General features: G+C 42.2%; 1 protein-coding gene across 9 annotated transcripts in view; it reads right to left on the reverse strand.

Moving 5' to 3' along the window:
* LOC119657797 (cAMP-specific 3',5'-cyclic phosphodiesterase) overlaps nucleotides 1-24,008 on the reverse strand; it is a 636,985-nt gene that overhangs the window by 306,651 nt on the left and 306,326 nt on the right. For 4 of the 9 annotated variants that reach the window (XM_038064886.1, XM_038064884.1, XM_038064883.1 and 1 more), the window contains exon 1: nucleotides 4,331-5,083. The exons of 2 other annotated variants lie outside the window; for them this stretch is intronic. The gene's annotated coding sequence lies outside the window, so the exon portion shown is untranslated. Of the gene's footprint in view, nucleotides 1-4,330; nucleotides 5,086-24,008 lie in introns of those variants that run through there. 3 more of the 9 variants (XM_038064882.1, XM_038064885.1, XM_038064891.1) reach the window with 3 other exon arrangements.

A 24,008-nucleotide genomic window follows, 5' to 3' on the forward strand; every position in this document is an offset into this window, starting at 1 on the left:
GTAACAACTAGAAGAGGAACAAAACTTGATGTGTAATTTCCCATTGAACTTGTAATCATTCCTTCCGTTTGAGTAACGTTCTATGGGCTAAACTGTATATTCCTGAGGGAAAGATAGGTAATTATCGACGGTTTTGCACCTTTTGAAATCCACAATGGATACAGAAAGTTTTCAAACAGATTACTTAGAAATGATCTCACCCAGATTCATAAATTCGGTCTGTCAATGTCGCGAAAAAAAGCTGCTCATTGTCTAACTGTTTCACACATATAAGTTTTAGTATGTTACACTGGATAGGATAGAAGATCACGATAGCCGACAGCAGAAAAAAAATAGGCAAAGTGAATGCCTTCCAAACAAAAAAAAAATTTGTCCAGTTTGAATGGTCTGCAAATTAGAAATGGGAATTTAGCTTAACAAAGTGGAGAACAACTTAAGGGGTCGTCCCGTGTGTCGGATCCGAGGAATCGATTTTTTTTTTGCATCAATTGTATCTAGATATAGTTTAGAATATATGGGTAAAGTGATTTTTTGATATTCGGAGTCGTTTGGAAATTATAGTGTTGAACACGTGATAAGTCACATGCCAGATTTATGTCGATCGGCGTAATAAAGCGCGTATTTATCGGTCCGAATGACGTTCGAATGACTTCGCTAAAAGGACAAGAATTGAAGCCAAGACTACACATGTGTTTCGTCACACCTAAGGTTTATGAATTAGGTATAGCAGATTAATGGTCAGTCAAGGTTTTATGGCTAAAAATCGCATTGAACTTTTTAAATGCGTTTTTCTCGAAACTGCATATTGAAAATCGGCTGCCACTATAGCTAAAAATCTATCCAACGAAATTCTTTTAACACACCAACGAAAAAGAAACAACAAGTTTTATTATTTCAATTTTTTAAATGCGTTTTTCTCGAAACCGCATGTTGAAAATCGGCTGCCAACGTAGCCCAAAATCTATCCAACGAAATTCCTTGAAATTTTCACGACTTATTCGGAATATATTTCTACGGTCTGCAAACTAGGATAATTGCGATTCATTCAGTAGTTTTTTTTTATTCATTGAAAAAGCCATGAAAAACCGCAAAATTCGCAAAAAAAAAAGTTTAACAGAGCACCAAAAATTTAGCTTTTAATGTCTTTTAATAATCTTAGTTTGCGAACTGTAGTTAGGTCTCTACATTAAAATGCCGTTTACTTTTTTTCTTTAAGATGATCACAGCGCCCTCTAGCGCGGCAGCAGAAAAACACCTTTTTTTGGAGATGGGGGTGTAAATTGCTCTGTATTTCAATAACAAACTATGCGATCGGGTTGGAAAAATTACTAAACACGCACAAGATATGAATAAATCGATGGTCAAAAATTCGTATTTGTATCTTTGTCCAATTCTTCACAAAAAAGTCTAAATAAAGCCAAAAAACCGGCCTTCACACGTGATGACCCCCTTAAGAAAAAGTTACATGGGCTTTCGAGCTACCTTAAGGGGGGGGTCATCCCGTGTGTCGGGTTGGAGAAATCGATTTTTTTTTGCATGAATTGTATCTATATATAGTGGAGAATATGTGGACAAAGGGATTTTCCGATATTCCGAGCCGTTCAGAAATTACAGTGTTAAACAGGTAAGGAGTTTGCAGCCGCGGCTAGAGTACTCCATGAGAAAGAGCATCGAATCTTTTTTTACCTCTTAGTTTTTTATCTGAGCCTTATAAATTAGAACACAGGTATAAATATAAAAAGATGGAAAACCAACCAATTGTCTAAACTTATATGCTGTTTAGAATAAAAAGGGTAAAGGGATCGTACGAAAGGAGATCACTTTAGCGTTCAACGTCATGCTCGCACTAAAAAAACGAGTATTTCATGGGAATCGATACTTATCAGAGAAGAAAAAGGACTTCGCATCAACATCAGCAAAGAAACTTTTAGCAAGCATGAACATGGATGTTCCAATTGCGACAAGTTTTGTATATTGTATATTGGATTTTGCTGGAGTTTTCTCCGGTATTTCTGCAAATTTCTGCAAATAATAAAATATACGTAGTAGTAGAAAAGGAATACGTAGGACATGTCGAGAAAAGAATGGGAACGCAACTTAGAAATACAAAGAAGAATCACAAAGGCATTGGTGGAAAAGGGCTGGAAAACTTACTGATAAGGTTATTAACGACCTCACTACATTTTTTGGGCTAGCTATTCGTCGACACGCAAATTGGATAGAAGGAATGAAGCAAGAAATTTGGGTAACTTTCTTCCATAAATGTACTACAGACGAAAATCCTCAGCATCAAAATTGTCCAGCAGGCGAGGACAGTTGGTGCAAATGGCGCAAAGCGGAAGCTAAAGGAGAACTAGATAATTTCCACCACGAGAAGGCAACTTTGACTGAATAAGTTCAAACGGTCATCAAACCAATCTACGAAGATTTGTCACGAGATGATCCCTTGAACAGATGTTTAGGAGCAGAGACCCAGAATAACAATGAGTCGTTAAATGCATTGATCTGGACTTTCGCTGCTAAACACCTTCATTCTGGGGCCAAGGTCGTAGAAATAGCCACTTTTCTGGCTGGAATTATTTTCAATGAAGGATTCAATTTATTCTCAAAACCCTAGTGACAATGGGATGTCAAGTTGGTCACATATGTCAGGTTTATGTCGACCGCCGTAATGAAGCGCGAATATGGCGGTCCGAACGACGGTCGATTGACTTCGCTAAAAGAGTCAGAATTGAAACCAGAGAGCAACAATCTGCCTTGTAAGACTTTTTTGAAAAAATGGAGGGTGCTCTCTATAGACGAGGTATAGCAGATTAATGGTAAGTTCAAATTTTACTGTTGATAATCACATTTAAATTTTCAAATGCGTTTTTCTCGAAACTGCATCTTGAACATCGGCTGCCACCATAGCTCAAAATCTATCCAACCAAATTCTTTGAAATTTTCACGGCTTCTTGAGTACATATTTCTACGGTCCGCAAACTAGGATAATTGCAATCAGACGGGTAGTTTTTTTTTTATTCATAAAAAAAGCCGTAAAAAACACCAAAATCCAAAAAATTAAGTTTACGAGCCCATAAAAAATTTATCTTTCAATATTTGCTAATTATCCTAGTTTGCGGACCGTGGAATATTGTCCACATTAAAATGCCGTTTAGTTTTTTTCCCTCAGATGAACACAGCGCTCTCCAGCGTGGCAGCAGAAAAACAAGTTTTTTTTGGAGATGGGTGCATTAATTAACACCTATTCCGAAAATTAGCTACGAAATCAACCTGAAAAATTTATCACATATACTAGGGATATCTATAAACATATGGTGAAAAAATCACGTTTCTATCTTTATCCAGTCCTTCAAAATAATTTTTCAAAAAAAGGCAAGAAAAACGGCCTTCACACGGGATGACCCCCTTAAGATGATCACAACGCCCTCTAGCGTGGCAGCAGAAAAACACCTTTTTTTGGAGATGGATGTGTAAATTGCTCTGTATTTCAATAACAAACTATGCGATCGGGTTGGAAAAATTACTAAACACGCACAAGATATTAATAAATCTATGGTGAAAAATTCGTATTTGTATTTTTGTCCAGTTCTTCACAAAAAAGTCTAAATAAAGCCAAAAAACCGGCCTTCGCACGTGATGACCCCCTTAAGAAAAAGTTACATGGGCTTTTGAGCTACCTTAAAGGCACGAATGCAACTGTTATGAGTGCTGCTCTGTTTTCCAGCATCGACTGTACGAGAATTTACCTAAACATAGTAATATTTAAGAAGAAAAACATAGATGTCAACTCATACTTGCGCACTTTATGGATCAGTTACTTGTAACCCACTCCTACGCATTCTTCGGAAAAGTGAAAAAGGATTATCCTGTGTCGTTCGGATTACACGGAAGCTACTGCTTTGTGAATTGGATCAGAAAAGTTGATAGCACCGGATATAACGTCAGGATTTTTACTTAAGTTGTTTACTTATCGTAGGAAGCTGCGTCCAAATCCATATTATTTTTCAAATTCAGAATGTTTTGCACGTATTCGTAATTATGCAAAATTGCATAAGTATAAGTGTAAATGCAGCCCTGGCAGAGAAGGCTCCCGAAAAGAGCTAGGGACCGGGAAACTGCAAGTGATGTAACATAGCTCTCGCTTCTTATTGGTTTTCGGCAAGGGGAGACCGCCCCAACAAACTGCCGGGTCACTGGGAAATATTTAGACGCAAGACAGTTTTGTGAAGTGGAGAAGTGTCGAAACAGCGTCAACCGTCCATACCGCGAAAATATTTAGACTGCCTCTGGTAAGTTGGGAGGCTAAACCAAAAACTGGGCTACTCACCAGGTATTGCGTTGAACAACCCGCCAATATCCCTGGGCTTTTACGATATTCGTATCCAAAAATATTTTTCCGCTCTCCGCTAGGAACTATCCAAAATCTAAAATTTCACTTCAAGATCACTCACGTTCGACGCTGTGCGGTTGCGAGCAAAACAACGAGGTGACGTCGAAGACAATAAAATTTGACCACAATTTTTCCAATTTTATTCACAAGCACATGCCTCAGAACAACTTGGCTCACTCGCGACTTACAGAGCGGATCCGCTTTTTCAGTGTCCTTGCTAAGCACCTGTTCAGAAAGATTTCAAATTCAAATTACTTTCCCGCCACACTTGCCAGCAAATTGCAAGGACCGGACCGCTTGCTCACTGCCTATTATTATTTTCACGAATGCACCGCTCCAAATCAGAAGTGGCTCACTCGCTGCACGTATGTAGCGAGCCAGCTGGGGTTCTTACTTTAAATTAGATCATAAATTGGGGCACCGGAGAAGATATGTATCTCCAACCAGGGGTTGCAGGAGGCAGAGCACGGATCTGCGTTCTGGCTGTGAAGAGCGCGCGCCAACTGGCCCTAGTAGTTTCAGCGCTCCGCTTACGAGCAACGCGTTAATCTTAATCTTAACAACCCAATCTGCTTCTGAATCTCAGAGCCCAGGTGAGCTGAAGTGGGTGGCGGTGTCACACACGATGCGACCCGCACTAGAACAAAACTGTGGTGAACTGATGGCGGCGCTGGCTGGGCGCTCCGTGGATTTCGTGGCGCGCCGTACAATGAAGTTCACGTTCAAGTTTGCAAGTTACAAGCCGCCCGCCGCGTGGGGAGCTTTTCGCAAAGCGCCGAACCATCGCTCCACTGCTTTCCCCGAGCCATGAGCGGGCATTGCCACTGCGTACATTGCAGGCAGCCGGGCCTCACGAATGCTGCTTTTGGTAGGATTGTACTAAAACTCCGTTCCAGGTCATCTTGTATGACAGTAAAGTCCATGCACGCATGATTTGCTTTAGTTAAGGGATTTAGGAATCCGCAAGATACTCCACCGAGGAACGGAGATATTTTGGAGCATTATTCAGTCACGGCACAAAAACAGTGAAGTGAACGATGCATGGAACATATGCAGTCTTCAGAAATCACCGTCTCCTGGACAGTCTACACAGGCTAAGGAGGAATGAGTCGTCGATATTATACGAAAATGAAAAAAATCTCGATTTATTATTGCCGACATTGATAGCGTGTGTACGTCCTAAGTTCTTCGACCGAAAGACGTAAAATTGCCTACGGCGGTGTTGGTGGACATTCTCAACATTGTCTATTGAACAAACTGAACGTGCAAATAAGTTCTGCGAAAATCCGAACTTGCACACAAAATCAGCACCGAGGTATAAATGTTGGGTTAACGACGGGACAAGGAGGAACGACAGACAGCTGACACTCTGCCTACTGTCGAGTAGCTAGTCCCGTTAGCTATCCCGAGGTCGATGTGTAATCTCTCCCACTTTCCGGCCGAAATCCGAAGCCAAAAAATTTATGGTGGTTCCGGTATCAGTTAGTCCTGAGGCATGTTCATGCAAGACTATGACATCTGCATCATCATTATTGGACCTATTTGTGAGAACGGCAGAGCAGTAGATTAGTAAAAACGGTTACGCATTATTTGGCGCCAATAATGGCGTAAGCGAAGGGTTGAGCACGGTTTTGCGTCGTCGTCCGTTGGTTTTCTAGCTGCTTGGTATTCTTTCAATCTCAGGTGTAACGGCCGCAGAACCGAAAGCATCGGTGTCCTAGAACCAGAGAGTGGTTGGTAAAATCCAGGTATGTCATGTGTCAAATTATCCGACTATTTCAACACGGCAACTTTCGGAGTTAGGTTGCAGGACGTCTTCGCAGTTACATGCGTCCAACAGAGGAATGTCCTGATGACTGAAGCTGGGGTCGGAAACTCGTCACTTTGCACATAAGGGCTTGCGCCTATTCGGGAGCCCAGAATCGTAGCAGAAGACTTTTGGGATTCTCCGAACAGTCCTCAAGCATGACGGCAACTCCAGCAGACAAAATCTAAACGACAGTCCTGATGCTCAAACTGAGGATTTCCTAAGATGCATTTCATGTCCACTTCCTTTCCAGATTCAACAGAATAAGAGGTTAAATATTGTCTTCTATTTGTAGTTAAGCCTAAAATTGATAGACCAGTAGCTTAGTTAGTTAGTTTAGTTAACTGGGGGGAGCCGCAGCTCCGAGCACTCAGGCCGTTATTGGGCCCATTGTACTATCCCCGTAAGTTGCCTATTCAATGGCTTCCCGCCTACGGTGTTCGCAGGCTTTAGCGAATCTAAGAACATTCTCAAGAGGCAGAGAGTGTGCAGATTCTTCATTGAAGAAAACCTTGCCAAGGTGTCTTCGTCTGAGATCTGAGGATGCCGGGCAGCTGCATAAAAAGTGCAGAGCAGTCTCCTCCACTACCCCAATCTTTTCCATATGGTAGTTTAAGGGGCAGTGTCCCGTCAAAAGCCCTACTAGGGTTTCCATGTCCCACTTCTTAAGGGACAACAAAAATGCCGCTCTAGTGGCCCTAGGCTCCTTCACAAGGATTTTCGCTTGCCGGCAAGAGTCCAAATTTCTCCACTCGGCTGCGTGAATCCTTGCAATTTCACCCTTCAGAGTAGACTTGACAGTAGATGGTCGGATTCCAAGAGCTGGTTCTGGCCCCACCATTGTGGATCCAGACCCTCGGCGAACCAGTCTATCAGCCTCCTCATTACCGGCGATGTTAGAGTGCCCCGGCACCCACATCAGGAATGTTTCGTTCAGTCGGCCAAGTTTCAGCAGCACCTGATGACAACTCCACACCAACTGGCTTGATATGTTGTTGCCATTTAGTGCCGATAATGCTGTCCGACTGTCGGAACAAATTCGAATGGTGCGACCCCTCCATTTCGCAGACATTTTTCTGCTGCCAATGAAATGGCATATATCTCCGCCTAGAATATGGCCGTCATTTTTCCGAGGGGTCGGGCCAGTTCTATAATCGGATTCTCCGAGAACACATCTGCACCCGATCCATCCTCCGTGACTGACCCGTCGGTGAAGATTATTAGGTCTGCAATCTGAAAAGACTCATGGCCACTTGTCGACCATTCTTCTCTTTCGGTGATTACGACAGTATATGTCTTTTCAAAGACGAATCTGGAAACCATATGTTGATTCGATAAACAAAAGATATTTAATTGAACTACAATTCGTTAGTATTAAACAAGTCAGAATACCGGAGGTTGGGTGCTACAGGTATTTATTTATTTATTTAATGAGGACAATACACAGAAAGCAATTTCCTTATTACATATTGTCCTCAGAGGGAGGAGCAAGTGAATGGCTTATTTTACGCTTAAAGCTAGAGAGAGAGATAGAGTCAAAGGACCCAAGCTGTAGGGCATTGTAGGACCGGCAAGTCCTCGGGATCGCAAAGGGTACATAAAAAATGTGCGCACTACGTGTGTTATGAGACGAGGCGATACGGGAAGTAATACCCGAGTTGGCGGAGTAGTCCATAAGACAATTGCAGAGTTTGAGAAGAGTACACATATCAAGGAAGATACGGCGTTGCTGTAGGGAGGGGATATTGAGGGTGCGGAGTCGGGACGGATAATCAACCCGTCGAAGGTTCTTTTTGTAAAAGAGGATCCTGGTGAATTTGTGTTGTACAGCTTCAAGAGCGTGGCAGTCATAGATGCGGTAGGGATGTTTCTAACAAGGGAATTGAAGAGTGTTAAGGTGAGCTGGATTGAGGTAAATTCGGAGGAGGAACATTAGATAAAACCAGACATTTTGGAAGCTCTATTGATGATGTCAACGAAGTGGGAATTGAAACGAAGTTTATCGACGAATATTACACCCAGGTCTTTGAAGGAGGTTAGCAGTGAAAGGAATTGTCCACTGAGAAAATAGGAAAAGGATGTTGAGGAAGGTTTAAGGGAATTGCGCATCCAGTGGCACTTGTTGACATTCAGTATTAGTTTGTTGACCGAACACCAACGGACTAAATTATCAAGCTTGGACGGTAACAGAGCACAGTCCTACGGAGACGAAACAGAGGCAAACAATTTAAGGTTGTCTGCGTAAAGCAAATACGGGCAGATGAGGATGGAGGCGAGGTCATTGATAAAAAACAGGAAGAGTAGGGGCCAAGTATAGAGCCTTGGGGAACACCAGAGGAAGGAGAGAATGAACCAGATGAGCGACCATGAAAAGAAACTTTGCAGGAACAGTATGAGAGATAGGAGGAAAGCCAGGAGATGACTGAGGGAGGGAAGTCTAGTAATGAATGTTTGGGGAAGAGAATGTTATGGTCAACGGTATCAAAGGCTTTGGAGAAATCGGTATAAATAACAAAGTTGGTAAAGACCAGAAGATTTGAAGCCGTTGATCTATGTTTCACGAAACCATGCTGCTCTTTGACAATGAGGTGACCGAAGCGCGCGGTCAACCAGTCGTTCACGTATCTTTCTAGGGTTTTGGGGCAAGAGGAGAGAAGCGAAATGGGGCGGCAGTTCACAGCAAGGGAAGGGTCTCCGCTCTTGAGGATAGGAATGATAAGGGCCTCTTTCCAGAGACGGGGAAAGTAGCATTCATCAAGACTTTTGTTGTAGATTATACTCAGGGAAAGGTAGAAAGGTTTTGTGTTCATTCTGTGTGAAAACCTTCTATGCACATTTTCCTTTTTGCAGATAGCTCTTAATTTGAAATATTCCTTCATATATTTCCAAACTTTCGGATGTATATACATATTAAAGATATAAATACTAATAATAATAATAATCGTTGGCGCAACAATCCATATTGGATCAAGGCCTTGAAGTGTGTTAGAGCACTTCATTAAAGACCGTAACGGTACACCACAGCACACTGTGGGAGGCAATGTGGTCAGCATTGCGCTCGCCCGAGATTATTACCCTGATTTGACTCAGATACTAATTCACAACTGAGTCGACTGGTGTCCGACATCCAATCACGATAACAAATTCCTCTGCCCCCAGCGAGATGAATACTAAGCTCATCCTAAACAAACATTGTTTGTTACCCCATACTCATGTGTACATATCACACACTTGCGACAAAAGTGCCGTAACTCAAAAAAGTTAGTTTTTTCAGAAATAGCAAAAAAAATCCGTTTGCTGCTAATGAGGTACATTTTTTCTCCATTCGAAGCGAGACGTATGCTTCTCATTCCTTGAAATGAAGACTACGCGCTTTTCCATATATTTGAATCTGCTCATAATGTAAATATTCACATTTGTTCAGCTAGAGCAGTTTTTATGTTTTTAAGGTTTTGTGTCAAACAATTGGTTTACTATCTGTCTGTCCGTGAGTCTATTTGCCTGTCTGTCACATTTTATGGCTCAGAATGGGTTACTCCTGCTACTCTCATACATGCAAACAGGGGGCATAAACTTTTTTCACCAAGTATAGTTGTGTAGGGTATCAAAAGAACAACATCGATAAGTACTTTGCAAAACCGATATTATTCTTGACATTGGGTGCAAGAGAGAGCAGTGCGGGGGTCCGAAAAGGGTCAGTTACTTCAAAGCCCAGTCTCAGAAACTATCCAACCCAAATATCTGGAAAAAAATATGGTGGTGCTCATGGTATCTAGGCCCCAAAATACTATCCATACCGATACCTGCTGGTATAAAGTTAATTACAGTACATTACCAGAGTTATTATATTTTCTGAAAATTGGCTGAGATCCCTCTTGAATTTTTTCTAGAATCATCAACTTTTGCTGTCATATAGTCTATACTATGGAGTATAACACTAAAAATCGCACTATTACTAGCAAAGTTATAATAGTTCAAAATTGTCACTTTTGTGCAAATTTCCTACATTCTACTTTGAATGTCAGTATCATACTAAAATGAGTAAATTGAAATACACAAAACCGAAGTGTGACGACTATTAATATTGTAGTTCACTTTTTGCTTTTCAAATTATTGCGACCAGCCATTAGTAGATGGTGGGCTCAGAGAAGATTTACTATACCACTGGGTTTTCGATTTCCACTATCTAGCGTGAGATGTTAGAATGGAAATATTGTTTAATATTTATATATTAATATAATATTTATATTTTTCAACTTACGCGCGCCCTCCTCTAAGTAATGCTAATGACTTACTACGTGCTGCGGTGGTTGCCGAACGTAGAACTATTAGTCTTTGCTAGAAGGTTTGGGGTCCAAATGGACGCACTACACTGGTTATGTACATTTTTTTAATTTGAATGTATAAATATTATTTTTGTTTTTTTTTCATTAATTTGAAACAAAAATGTCACGAAATCTAAATGCCCATACAGTACATGTATTTCTGGAAGATAAGTTTGATTTTGAGAGCGTTATGTCCTCGGTAGAAGAGCATCTTGTGACGATGAACTTATTGGTAATAGAGAAGAAGTCGACAATGTTAGTTGCTCGGGAGACTGTGTAATTATCCATTTGGATAGCTCTTACAGTACAATTAGCTCTTGAAAAAGGGAAATAACATATGCAGTTTTAGTTGTTTAGGGTACTTTTGAGGCAAGAATCGATGCAAATAGTCAGTTGTGAAAAGCCTCTAATTTGGAAAAACTTATGAAGTGCAATCAATATGTCAATATTAGTATATATTGGGTTGGGGAAAAAGTAATGTCGTATTTGTGATCGAAATTTGACGCTTTATTTAACATACTTAGAATTATCCGATTTAAGTCAAATATGCGCCGTTTTGTTCGTAAACTTGTTCCCATTTAGAAGGCAATATTATCATTATCCCCCCTTATAAAACCCCCTCTTTATTTGCAAAAAACTCAGACAGCCAGTTTTCGCAACCCTCCTTTGAGGCTAACTTACTAGCACAAAGAGCGTTTTGCATGGACCGGAAAAGATGGTAATCACTTGGTGCCAAGTCCGTACTATACGGTGGGTCTGATAAGACATCCCATCCGAGCTCCCGTAATTTTTGGCGGGTGTTCAAAGATGTGTGAGGCCGAACGTTGTCCTGGTGGAATACAGCACCATTCCTATTGACCAATTGTGGCCGTTTCTTGTTAATCGCCTGCTTCAAACGGTCGAGTTGCTCACAGTAGAGGACCGAATTGAGAGTCGGGCCATAGTTGAGTAGCTCATAGTGGATGATTTCCATCCAATCCCACCAAATACAAAGCAAAACCTTCCTGGCCGTCAATCCGGGCTTGGCGATGGTTTATGTCGGCTAGCCGCGCTTCGATCACGATCTTTCTCGCTTGACACTTTCGTACGTGATCCACTTTTCATCACCAGTCACCATCCGCTTCAGAAATGGGTCGAATTCGTTCCGTTTCATCTGTGCATCGCAGACGTTGATTCGGCCCAAGAGATTTTTTTGCGGCATCTCGTGTGGCACCCAAACATCCAAATTTTTTGGCAATCCAATCTTCTGCAAATGGTTCCTAACGGTTTTATGGTCCATACCCAGTTCCTGGCCAATCAAGCGAACGCTCACATGCCGGTCTATTTGGATGATTTCGACAATTTTATCGGTTTTTACGACGATTGGCCTACCAGTACGGGGTATATCTTCGACATCAACTACACCATCGAACCAACGCTGTGCTGCGCAAATCGTTACAATATCGGGCCCATAAACTTCGCAAATTTTTTCGGCCGCCTTATGAATTTTTACCTGTCAAGTAGTAGAAACGTAAAATATGACGAATTTCTTGCTTGGTGGACTCCATTTTTGACGAACTATAACTTGAGACTGACACAACACTGTCAAAGAGACACTTGTACGCCGTATAGTATGACCCGATGCGATAAGTACTGATGATGGGGACAAGTGGTTCGCGAAATATCGGGATTTACATGACCAATAAATAACACTAGCGAATAGAAAAAGCAAGTTTTAATTATTTTATAGAAGTTAATGTTTTAATAATACAAGCTAAAGATTAGGCGATAATTGAATAACTCTAATCATTTGAAAATTGAACGGATATCGAACCAAAGAATATTTTGGTAGCCTAAGTGATTATTTTGCCAGGATTTTCTCATTTTTTTTTGCGATTTTTGAGAATGGTTTCTTGATTTGAGTTGATTTTGCAATTAATAATAATATTAACGAGTAACATCTTGAAAAAATACTGATGAACGTCTTCTATTTGATACCCCATATGACTATATTCGATGAAAACATGTATACATCAATGGCTAAAGAGGTAGATAGTACAGTACAGGAATTTGTACAATTCACTACGACAATGTAGGTACAATTTCTCGCCGAATTACAAACACACTGTTCTCCACCAGCCAATTACAAGTGAACCATGTGGCTTGGAGCAGCATGCTCCCTGTTAATTGCGGACCCACCAGCGCAGATTCCCCAAAACCATTGTGCCCAATCATTCAGTGGACAATGCCACGAAGCGGTTCCTCGTCAAATAGTCTAAATTGGGAGAGGTGGAGGTATCGAACGATGCTCAAGAATCTCCAGTTACGAGCACAAGACGACACACGGATGGCTGATGCAGAATTATGTGGCTCAAATCTTGCTGTTCGCTCACTTCTGCTGCGCATTCACGCAGCGGTGGCACCTCTGCAGTCCCTGACCCGACCAATGCAAGGCCGTTCTCACGACTCGACGGGGGTGTATGGACAAATAGTTGTGACAAGCACTCAGAGGCCTGGTGCATTCCTTCTCTTCGTTCCACCCGGTAATATAAGAAAAGCATCGATTTGCTCTCACCTTAGATGTTGCTTATGCTTTGCCACCATTTCCACCATTATACCCCAAAATGGTTAGTGCTGCAAGGTCGATAAACAGAGCGGATTTGAAAACGATAAATTGTAACAATTTAAAAGGAAAAGTTTGCCGTAACTCCTCTTGGTTATGGATTGGTGGAGTTTTGAGGACGTGGGTTGGTATTTTAGTCTCACGCACGTGCTTTAATTAGCGAATTCTCGGTATCAAGGCGAAGCTGAAATATGTACGCAGTATGTTATCTTGAAGTGGAACTCGTGAAGTTGTTTGACTTCTCTTAAGAATCCTTCAGAAAGTAAAGGATGTTACGATGGTGATTAGGCAAATGTTGAACATTTCCCGTTGTTCTCCTTTCAAATATCATATAATCCACGTAAATAATGTCTCGTTGCAATGAGGGCAAGTAGTGTCAATTGAAGCTGTTTGTGGGCTCAGTACCTGCCACCATTCTGGTAAAATTTCTGTAGTGCTTGGGATATGTAGGAAAGTTCCTCCCTATGGATTTTACCATTTTACAATGATGGAAAAGATTGAGCTATTACTTTTCATATTTTTTCCGACTAAAGTTAGTAGTTGTGGAAAAACTGCTGGCGAGCTTTTAAAGCTTGATTCACTTTTCTCAAATAAATAACCTCAAACTTTGGAATAAATTATTTAAAAGTATTTATGTTTTCCTGAGCAACTTACTTGTTAATTACTATTTTCGTAACAAATGACTTACCTGAAAAGAAAAACATACGTTACTTATTATTATTGAGAGTCATAAAATTTTGTAAGATTAATGGGAGAAAGAATCAAAGACCGAAATGTCGAAATGATGCAAAAAATAGATGAACAATATTTTCAATCCTATATCTTCAAGATGTTGTTTCAGAAGGAAGTTTGTAAAGATGATAAAGAACTGATGAGCTTGTTTGACGAAGTTGTATCGGATTCAGGATATTGATGAATGGACTTTGGGAAAAACGATGCAGATGTTGAAAATGCTGATATAAACAGGATACTAGAAGGGAGCTTTAGCGCCAAAAGTCGAAATGTTGGAGATGATCCTGGAGTAACTGTATTGGGCGCAAGGGAAGAAGAATTGTGGAACTGCCCGTGTCATTCAAGGATAGTAAAGCTTGTCTGCGACAGGAGGTGATGCCAGGTGTCCTTTCAGGTAACGCTGTGGTGAAAAATGAGAGTGAGGTAAATGAGAACGGCATAAGAATTTATCAATTCAAGCCTGAATTCAGGCCGTTGACGGATTATAGGCTTCATAATTCAGGGGCGAAACCATATAAATAGGACAGGACAGCAAAACTGAAGAAGCAAACTCAATAATGAGGATAGAGATAGTGTAACTCAACTCTGCCTTGAGTTTGATGACGTATTTATGCTTCCGGGTTTACCCCTGGTAAGACTTTTGCCATACCATTGTAGTGTACCGCCCTCGGGTACATGTGCATTATTTCTTGAGGTTTCATTACAATCGTAAAAATGAATGATAATACACAATCTTCACCCCTTCTCCTCCACGTTTACACCCTTACTTTTCAACCACTGTGGGTTCCCTCGGAAGAGGAAGATTAAGTACATCGTTGTACATGATGTTCCACAGTAGTGGGCCCAGTACGGAGCCCCTGCGGAGCACCCGCGGAAAACAACGTATTCCTGGGGTCCGTCATCGGTGTCATACCAGAGCCTCCTTTCAGTTAAATAACTATCGAAGCTAGCAGCGAGTTAGGCGAAAATACCAACCTTCGCTAAAGATTTCCGTATTAGATTCCAATTGGTCGAATTGAATGCATTTCTCAAATCCAGGGTTACGATGTTTGTCTGTCCATCTGTCTGTCTGTCTGTCACACCCGATTTATTCGGAAACCGCTTGACCAATTGTCACGAAAATTGCTAAAACTATGTGATCTGTTGTTCCCTTTACATGCAGTAAGGGACGCCATTTTGTGTTGAGTTTAAGGAGGGCTCCTCATGGCCATGTGGGGTATCAAATAAAAGGGCTCAATTAGTACTTTTCGAAACTGGTTCCATATTTGATATTGGGTGAAACATAGGGGAGTGAGGGCTCAAAATATGACCCCCAAAAAGTGTAACAGGTCTCGTTCTCAGAACCTATCCAATCGAAAAATCTGAAAAAAAATCACAGTGGTGCACCTCTACGAAATCTAGGCCTCAAAATACTCCGGTTCCGATATCCGCACAAATAAAGTTAGCAAAAGTATATTATTAGTGTCCGGATAGCTGAGTGGTTAGAGCACAAGGCTGTCGTACGGAAGGTCGCGGTTCAAATCTCACTGGCGCCAGTGGAATTTGTATCGGGATTTGACGTCGAATACCAGTCGACTCAGCTGTGAATGAGTACCTGAGTCAAATCGGGGTAATAATCTCGGATGAGCGCAATGCTGACCACATTGCCTCCTACAGTCTACTGTAGTGTACTGTTACGGTCTTGAATGAAGTGTTCTAACACACTTCAAGGCCCTGATCCAATATGGATTGTTGCGCCAACGATTATTATCATGTTAATAGTATATTTCCACATTTTAGAAATTTACCCGGCAACCCCCCTTATGTTCACCATAGAAGTATATGGTGGCACAGGTGCAATGAAGAACATATTGCACAAGTTTGTCAAGTTTGAAGAAAATCCAACTATTATTAACAAAGTTATAGGGGGTGAAACTTTGCCATCTTTTGTGAATATTCTACAATCTGTATGACGTCATCATTGCATTTCAATTCATCAATACAGAATGAAGGCGAGTCTCCCGCGCTTAAAAACGGGACAAATTGTACCAACTGGTCCTCCAGGTTGGGGGTTGGGTAGGACTGACAACCCTAAACGGAAAACAACTTGTTACAAAGCCACAACAGGAGCCTCGGACAGGACGGATTTTAAAACGACGGACCCGGCAACGACAACGGAATAACGATTTGCGCATTTTCTCATGGAACGTGCGCTCCCTGTACAGAGATGAAGCTGATGAGCAGTTAGCCGAAAATATAAGTGAACGGCTTTGCACTCTGCGTTTGCGAGGCAAGTTTAGAAATATAAGCCTCCTAAACGTTCACGCCCCTACAGAGGAGACTGCAGAGTCGGAGAAGGATACCTTCTACGAGGCAGTAGAACAAACCCTCGAAGCCTGTCCCAGATATGATATTAAAATCATACTTGGGGATTTTAACAGCCAAGTAGGGAAGGAGCCAGTATTCAGGCGATACGTTGGCTCCCATAGCTTACACGAAAAAACAAATGATAACGGACTGCGGACTATTCAATTAGCAGGGTCACACGAAATGGTTGTTGGAAGTACCTGGTTTGCGCGGAAAGTGGTCCACAAACATACGTGGACCTCTCCACACGGGACCACTTTCAACCAAATTGACCACGTGTTGATCGAACGCCGCCACCTCTCAGCCTTGATGAATGGCAGCACATATAGGGGGGCCAATATAGACTCGGATCACTATCCCGTTGGCATGGTGCTCCGAGCTCGAATAACAATACCACCTAGAATCCCCTCTGACAATGAGGTGAGAGTGAACACTGAAGCCATCCACAACACAACCCTCCGCGACACCTATAAGAGGGAAATGGATGCCGCAATAACCGCAGTCAACAGAGGACCTGGAGATGAAGCATCAACAAATGATCTTCACAATCACCTGAAGAACGTTATCATGGATACGACCACAAACATACTTAGCCCCAGCCGCAATATGAGTCGGAACGGCTGGTTTGACGATGAATGTAAGTTAGCAACGGAACGGAAGAATGCCGCATACCGAGTAATGTTGCATTCTCAACGCGGGCACGCGCAGAGACTTATCACGAACTCCGTCGAGCGGAGAAGCGACTTCACAAACGGAAAAAGGAAGCCTGGGAGAACCAACAAGTCTGTTAACTAGAAAAGTACAGGGAGCAACCGCACCAGGCGCGCAAGTTTTACCAACAAGTCAGCAGGATGAAGCCTTATACACCTCGATGCTCATCCTGCCGAGACAAAGAGGGAAATCTGATTTCCGACAGAATGGGCATATTAGAGCGATGGGTTGAGTACTTTGATGAGCTACTGAACAACCAGAACATCGGCGAGTTGGAGGTCGCGCCAACTGAAGACGACGGACAAATACTGCCACCACCAAGTTTAGGAGAAACAGTCTGTGCAATTCATCGGCTAAAAAATCATAAGTCGCCAGGAGCCGATGGAATTACAGCCGAATTGGTTAAATATGGAGGCGACCAGTTACACCAAGCGGTTCATCAACTTGTGCTCAAGGTATGGGACAGCGAATCAATGCCTGACGATTGGCAACGAGGCATTATCTGTCTCATACATAAAAAGGGAGATATCACACAATGAAGCAATTATAAAGGTATCACGTTGCTGGGTACCATCTATAAGATATTCTCCACTATCTTGGTAGGCCGGATAGCCCCATACGCCCAGAACATCATTGGCCCATATCAAAGAGGCTTCACTCCAGGCAAATCAGCAACAGATCAGATTTTCTCTCTGCGGCAACCGATGGAAAAACTGTTGGAATATGGACAACAGTTGTACCATCTGTTCATCGACTTTAAAGCCGCATATGATGATGTACACGGTCATGAGAGAATTCGGTATCCCGACGAAATTAATAAGACTGACTCGGCTGACCCTGACCAATGTGCGAGGCCAGATAAAAGCAGCAGGATCACTCTCAAGACCATTCGACATCAGCAACGGTCTACGACAAGGGGATGCGCTATCATGCGTCCTCTTTAATCTGGCCCTCGAGAAAGTGATCCGTGATGCTAAGGTGAATGCAAGAGGTACGATCCTCTCAGCATAGGCCAGTAGTTGGGCGGACTTAAAGAGGATCGTACCTCTTGCATTTACATCAGCATCACGGATCACTTTCTCGAGGGCCAGATTACACACATGATAGGGCATCCCTTTGTCGTAGATCGTTGTTGATGTCGAATGGTCTTGAGAGTGATCCTGCTGCTTTTATCTGGCCTCACACATTGGTCAGGGTCAGCCGAGTCAGTCTTATCAATTTCGTCGGGATACCGAATTCTCTCATGGCCATGTACAGTTTTACCCTGGCTATGCTATCATAGGCGGCTTTAAAGTTGATGAATAGATGGTGCAACTGGTGTCCATATTCCAAGAGTTTTTCCATCGCTTGCCGCAGAGAGAAAATCTAATCTGTTGCTGACTTGCCTGGAGTAAAGCCTCTTTGATATGGACCAATGATGTTCTGGGCATATGGGGCTATCCGGCCTAGCAAGATAGCGGAGAATATCTTATAGATGGTACTTAGCAACGTGATACCTCTATAATTGCTTCATTGTGTGATATCTCCCTTTTTATGTATGAGACAGATAATGCCTCGTTGCCAATCGTCAGGCATTGATTCGCTATTCCATACCTTGAGCACAAGTTGATGAACCACTTGGTGTAACTGGTCGTTTCCATATTTAGCCAATTCGGCTGTAATTATATCGGCTCCTGGCGATTTAGGATTTTTTAGCGGATGAATTGCATGAACTATTTCAGCTATTGACACCAAATTTGGTAGAAAGGTGCGAACTGTGAACGCTCATACAGTGAGTCACATCCTTTTATGTCGAAAGAGGGGGTCTCCGTACATGTAAAAGGGATGTGTAATTTTTTCTTCACCAAATATAGTCAGTGGGGCATCATATGGACGTTCTCAATTAGTACTTTCCGAAGCCGGTCTTAATTTTGACATTTGTTTAAAAGGTGGGGAACGTCAATATCCCCCAAAAGTGAGTACTCTCACATAATATATGCATATATTACGTGCTAGGTACTGATGGGGCAAATGCATACCCAAATGTCGTTATATAACAAATACACAAAACCTTTCATATCTGAAACGTCCAGCTTTCGGTTTCCCGATTTGTTTGTTCATAACCCTGGTCCATTCACCATTATCAGTCGCCTTGGGCTTCACTAGCCGGCACTCGCGCTTGTCGGTTTCATTTCTCAGAATTATCAGTGCACTTTCTTTTCGTTTACATACTTGCTGATTTCCCGTAATCTTTTGTTTGGCCGTTAGTTGATAGCGGTGCAGTTACATGTGACTTAAAATGGTTGAGGCAACAGTTTTCAACTTCTCCTCTTGAGTTCCTTCACCCACCTCTGAACTCTGCCTTTCGCCATGCATTTCATGGCCATTTCGCTACAAACTATGTGTATTCCGGATTTGAATTTTGGCCGTATCACTTCATACAGTCCTCTTCAGCTGTATCTTTTGATGCCTTTGGGATCGGCAGCGATTTCCAGATTGAAGAACTTCTCCTGAATTGATAAACTTCCAGGTCCTGGGTAACTCTTATATCGATGCGGTGAATATTTCAACCGTTTTTGTAGCCCAGTTGTTTCCTTTCCCCATATCGCAAATTATCCACTCCCGGGATATCGGTAAGGGATATCGACGATCGGCAGCCCACTTACTTATTCCCAGAAGCCGCCTGCATTGTGGTTCGGAACCCATGCACTGTACGTTTTCTCCTTCTCTCATCTTCTATTATGGTTTTGTCTTCTGAGTATCCCTTCCATAGTCATTTGTTCCGCGCACCAGAGAAGTGCGTACATATACCCATGCATAGTTTGAAAAAAAGTGCATGAATACATACTGAACTATCAATTCGACACCCATGGTCGTTGCTCTTTATCTATATTTATCCTCTCCTTTCAGTTCATCCTAGCATATTCAAATGGTATAACATGTGCTATAATACGGAGAACGATACTGGAAATCCTTCTATCATTAACAAAGTTATAGTAGGTGAAAATGATCCCCTTTGTGTAGATTTACTGCACCTTTAGACATCATATATAGTATGCTAGTATCGCGGCAAAGTCAATGTTTCTGACATACTAAATGCATCTACACTGCGAGCTATGTGTTGGAACCGTTATGCACACATATGTTCTTACATAAGAATTACACAAAACCTTTCGTACCTGAAGCGGTGAGCATGCTGTGTCCGTTTGAATGTGGAGTTACATAAAAATGGAACGGTTCTGTAGTCAGTTGTAGTTTCTCGATTTGTTTAAGCTTGATTTAAGCATTACATGTTACTAAAATGGCTCTGCTAGTGTTGACTTAATGCTTCTTGCGTCCCAAAGGTGTTTCTCCAGTCTTGGGAACCTGTATCAGGCACAGTATTAACCGTGAGGTTCCAATCAAAATACGGAGCATCTCAATGGTGTGTTACAAATTAAAGGAAACATCTGATGCAGAAGAGAAGAAGACTTTCTATGAACAACTCAATGCATCGCTGGGTCTAGAATATTGAATTATAAACACATCAATACTAACATGAAGCGAAGGTTAGTCACAAATTTTTTTCTTTATATGAACATACTCGTGAAAAGTGACAGCCTCTCTTGCGTGAAAGCTCAAAACCTTTGTTAATACCAGTGTCCACTACGTATTCGGAGTATGAGTGACTCTGCTTAGTCGCTGTGTAGGCTAATTACTATTAGAGTTATTGACTAGAAGGCGGAAATGCCCGTGGATGCGACATTTTATGCCATTCAGGGCAATCCACTGTTCCAGAGTGGGCATCGAATGGACAACCATAGAAAAACTTGGTGTTGAACAGTAGAAGATAAGCGTACGCTTCTCGAGGAGACCGGAAGGGCGCTGATGCATATTTCAATAAGCCGAAGTGATGGGACGTAAATTTAGTTGGCGAACTGTACTCTATTTAGGAAATAATAGCAACAATATCATGGTTTACGAATTATGGATTTTCGAGCGAAAGTGCCTACTTTCAGAGCTGCTATAATTCCGGAAGAGTAAGACACCCGACGTGAGGCTGAACGCTCATGATAGGTTTGATCAAGATTGAGAATCGATCCCAATAAAGCAGCATTAAACTACAATGAAGTTTCATTAAGAAATGTCTGATATGTGTTGTTCAATTGGCAAGGTCAGTTTGCCCCACTGCTAATCCGCCAAGGTCCTAGGGCCGGACCTCTGCAACGCTACCTATGACAGTCTACTTAAACTCGGAAGTGTCGCGCCTGGTCGGCTATGCAGGTGATGTCGCAGCGCTTGTTGCTGCACGCACTGTCGAACAGACGCAAAGCAGACTCGGCATATTGATGCGACGGGTAAGCGGATGGATGACTACTCATGGTTTCAACCTTGCACTAGAAAAAAACCGAAGTAGTCATTCTGACTAAAAAGAGAATTCCGACCCTGCGTCCCATATCGTTCGGCGAGTCGATAATCAAAATCAGCGGTAAAGTACCTCGGGTTGACTCTTGACTCAAAGGCGAGCTTTTTTGACCAAATCAAAGCTGCAGCTGGAGTTTCGGCGTTAAGTAGGCCAATGTCAAACATTGTGGGTCCTAGGTTTAGCAGGCGACGTCTCCTGATGAGTTCAACGCAGTCTGTCCTGCTCTACGGCGTAGAGATTGGGCTGATGCTCTTATATCGTAAATGTCTCGCGCAAGTACAGAGACGGTGAGCTTTTTGGGTCGCGTCTGCGTACCGCACTGTCTCTGAACCGGCCGTGATGGTGATCGCGGGAGTGATCCCCGTTGCCCTTTTTGCCAAGGAGCGTCAAGCCATATACAAGCGCAAGGGAGATGAGCCGAGGGAGGTGGTTGCTCGCGAAGAACGGCAACGCACTCTAGACAAATGGCAGCTCTCGTGTAAAATGAAACTAGAGGCAGATGGACTGCGCGGCTCATCGGCAACTTAGATGCGTGGCTGAATCGGAAGCATAGTGAGACTGACTATTTCCTTATCCAATTTTTAAGTGGGCATGGAAGTTTTCAGTCTTACCTGCACAAGATTAGAAAGGCGCGATCTCCGGATTGAGTTGTGGACGACGCCCACCACACTTTTTCTTCTTGTGGAAGGTGGGATGGGGTTCGTCAGCAGCTCTATTTAAACGCAGGGGATCTGTGTGCGTAAATGCATTCACCTATCCTACCCAAAAAAAAAAATCCGCCAAAGCCACTTCTAATTTATATTGCTGGAGCTACTCAAGAATCCAAACACCTTTCTTACTTTAAATATAAAATAAGTATAAATGGTTAGTATTTAGTCGCAGCTCTTTTGATTTTAAGCAGCTTTTGATCTGGAAGATGTCAGGAAGTGCTTAGAAAGCGATGGAGCTACGACGTCAAATCGATAATTTTAGCACAAACTTCACTAGAGATGCTGTATCATGATTCTTGCCCTTTTCCTCAGAATTCACCCTTATTTTTATACCTACTAGGAACTTGCAGCCATTTCAAAAGGGAATTATTACTGGCTGCAGCCAAGCTTTCACCATTCTTGCTGAATAATCTAGTTCATTGTTGTGCATGGACTCTTTACACTTTATTTACATTTTCTCCTCGACATAACGCACAACTTTCATTCTCAGGGTGTGGAGGTAGTCTCCAGCTTAAAATCTCTTTTTTTTCTATAGAGAAAAAATATGTACTTATATGTATGTGCCGCGAAAAAGAAAGAACATGCATAGTGGACTAGGGTTCACACCCTTTTCCTATACAACCTTTATATAAATATTCACATTATATACATATATCGGTTCGTGATAAGAATTGCGTGTTAATCTGTTTGTAGAGCAAATCTTCTGCCCTAGCAAAATGAGAATATTTCCTATCATTTTATAGATTGATAGCCCAAAATCCTAATGTAGTACCCACTACACGTAACGTTTAACTAAGTAACCAAATCACAAAGGCACAAATCTTTAATTGAAACGAATGAATTAAATAAAATAAACAAGATGGAAATCGGAACCTCGGTGCTTCAAGTATAAATATATGTATATTTAGCATGTCAAACTACTCACTTAAGTGTGATATTGATATTTAGTATTTTGGGTTGTGGTAAATTCCAAAACCAAAAATGTTGAGCTATTGTAGTCCACGATTTTGTTCAAACTTGAGGTTCTCATGCCTAATACTATAGTCTATATTACTGCAAATTGTATATCCTATTACTTAAGGCGGGTTGTTAGTGAATTCACCAAAAATATGATAATATACCACTGGTAACTTAATTTGAGTACATATCGATATGGATAGTATGTTGGACACCGTAAAGGAGCAGCCTAATGATCTTTTACGGTTGGGAGGTTTCTGAGAATGGGTCCGTTAAAGAAATCATCACTTTCACCCCCCGCACTAGCCACCTTTCCAACAAATGTCAAAACTTAGATTGACTTCTACTACTAATCGCGATATTTCATTTGATATCCAACATGACTGTATTCGGTGGAAAAAAAAGTTACACCCACCTTTTGCATGTATGAGGACCCCCCTGAACCCGCCGTAGAAAGATGTAATTTGCTGCAGGTGTGGGCGTTCACAGTTCTCACCTTTTCACCAAATTTCGTGTCAATCGGAATAGCCATTTCTGAGAGAAGTTCGTGTGACAGACAGATAGACATTGAACAAAAATTTACAAACAATTTACAACGATTAGAATGAGGCTGGGCTGATTCCGAGGAGGGCGGTCAGACCCGAGTCTGCAAGGGACTTATCTGAAGTGGCTCTGCCACGAAGCCTCACCGGCGGTTATCTGGTACCATGGGAACCGGGATGGCCCTCTGAGAGCATATACTTCAGGAGAAGTCCTGGAGGATGAGTTCTTGGCCCGGCTCTTTGCGGTTGGCCCTCCTAATGGGAGTTGTGGTTATGCCTATATCGCGGGCAGAGCTCCTCGGAGCTCAAGCGTGGAGTTACGTTGTAAAACTCGGGTGCCGTACCCCTTAGTTGCGACAGAGGTGTTAGATAGGCCTCGTATCCACTGGTATGAATGCTGAGCCTGCACTCAGTATAAACCAGGACCGCTGTGTTTGCATGGCGAGGCTCTGATTGTAGTCCGAAAATCAATCCGTGTCCGAAGAGGACCGTGGTATTA

This window comes from Hermetia illucens, chromosome 5 (genome assembly GCF_905115235.1).
Source record: "Hermetia illucens chromosome 5, iHerIll2.2.curated.20191125, whole genome shotgun sequence".
Lineage (NCBI taxonomy): Eukaryota > Metazoa > Arthropoda > Insecta > Diptera > Stratiomyidae > Hermetia > Hermetia illucens.